The sequence below is a fragment of the Nylanderia fulva genome, unplaced genomic scaffold, assembly GCF_048542155.1.
Source record: "Nylanderia fulva isolate GAGA-0341 unplaced genomic scaffold, ASM4854215v1 Scaffold334, whole genome shotgun sequence".
Taxonomy (NCBI): domain Eukaryota; kingdom Metazoa; phylum Arthropoda; class Insecta; order Hymenoptera; family Formicidae; genus Nylanderia; species Nylanderia fulva.
The window spans coordinates 114,797-116,756 of record NW_028190405.1 but is presented as its reverse complement, the minus strand read 5'-3'; the positions used below and the strand labels follow the sequence as shown (position 1 = coordinate 116,756).

At 26.5% G+C, this 1,960-nt stretch overlaps 1 long non-coding RNA gene across 1 annotated transcript; it reads left to right on the top strand.

Annotated features, from left to right (window-relative positions):
* The first annotated feature begins 537 nt into the window (after nucleotides 1–537).
* On the top strand, nucleotides 538–1,361 carry LOC146722308 (uncharacterized). Its single transcript, XR_014925230.1, has 3 exons — nucleotides 538–573; nucleotides 637–878; nucleotides 1,241–1,361. It is a non-coding gene; the product is annotated as an uncharacterized LOC146722308 (long non-coding RNA).
* The last annotated feature ends 599 nt before the right edge of the window (nucleotides 1,362–1,960 follow it).

The window sequence follows — 1,960 nt, the reverse complement described above, 5'->3', positions numbered from 1 at the left end:
ACTTTTCGGACCTATATTTTTCTCGCTTATTTCTCCATATGTAAGTTTCGAAATTAATTTATATGTGGAACTTTGGGATCTCAAATTGAGATACAGTTCCGTTTAATTAATTTTTCGTTTCGTTTCCTTGGCTCTATTGCCCAGCTTAGACGACAGCATACTTATATTATTTTTTTAACTTGCAAATAAAGTAATGCTTAATAGTGTAATTTTTTATACATTTAGATTTGATTAATGATGATAACCAAAACTTGGACAAGGATATCGAAAATATGGATGAAACAGCAATAAACGTGAGTCAAAATAAAAAGAATAATATTGCCTCTGAAGACCATGTAACTTCTGATGAAGGTATAAACAAATAATTTTTGGTACAATAAGGTATTAAACAATACAAGTCGATTTTAAGTAATCCCGCTTAATATATATATAGTGTCTATTAATTTATTAATTTAATATTAAATAAATACAATAATGATACTAAAAATTTCCATTATTTAGATCCTAAAGATGCTGTTAATCCAGTAAATAATATGATACCAACCGATATCATTTTTGAAAATTTTCCAGCAGGTAATCATTCATATTTATTGTTCTTTTATTTATAGTAATATAATTTGTAAATTTATATTTCAGATAGTCAGAATATTGTTTCAATCCTGCAAAACACGATTGCGATTAAAAAATTATTGGAACAACAAAATGCATTTTTAAAGCAATTAGAGCGTACAAATAATTCGCTTCCACTGCTCTCAGCATCTGGTTCAAGCTGTAGTAGTACTTTTTCTCTTATTCCGAACAAACCTTTCAACAAATTTACAAAATTACTTGATTTCGACATCGCATTAAAAACTAATGAGGAAGGACAAAAACAAATGGTAAAAATAGTCTACATTTCTTATTTCTTGTTTTTTGAATATTTGAGACAAAATTCAAGGTTCGAGCTGGTAAAATAATGTAAATGGTTAGAAAGAAATTGCTTTCAAAAGCAATTTTGATTGTTCAAGCTTGATTAAACTAGGATTATTTTATAACATTCATTATAATTTCATTGTACCATTGTTGAATATGCCAAAACTACTGATATCTATTTTTAAAAAATATATATTTAACCCTTTTTCCTTCTGACTAACTGACTTTAATTGAAATTAAAATAGACAAAAAGGATGCTCAATATTTACCAGAAAAGGCTCGAACAATTGTATATATATATATATATGTATTTACATTTTTTTCGTAGGAAACATTTGTCTATTTATTAGGAGGCACTTCTCCCCACGATCAAATAAAAGCTGGACTAGAAAAAATATTTACTAATAAATTGGGTACAAAATGTTCTTGGATGGGTCGCAAAGGCAACTTCGAAGTGAACACACTAATAATTATGGACATTTTAAAACGTATATAGAAATGTAAAAATATATAATTATAAAAAATTAATGCTTTTAATAGCATAATAATTGTACCGGTACTATATTAACTTTTTTTTTGTTACATTTGTAGGATCGACTAGAAAACACTTTCCATTTTTGACAGATAAACAATTTCAGAACTATGTGTCAGCTTGGTTAAGGCACTCAAAAACGCGCTACGACAGAGAACTAGTATGTTTTACGTTTTACTTGTATATTTTAGTTTTCGATATAACAACATATTTATTATTACTTTTATTTTTTACAGGCAAAGCAACAACGTCAATAAGTTTTATCATTTTTTAAGTATCACAATAATAGTTACTTGTGTATTTAGTGTATTCATGAATTTTTTATTTTTACGTTAAAATCAAAGAGAAATTAATATTTTTATATTAAAATGTTGGCTTGTATTAAAATTATTTAGCGATAAATGAATGCAATTAGATGATAACTTATATATATTACTAAAACTTCTTATTGCCCACATTAACAGCACTGACCATATTAGTTGTGTTAGCGATTTGTGTTATTATGTATCTTATAAG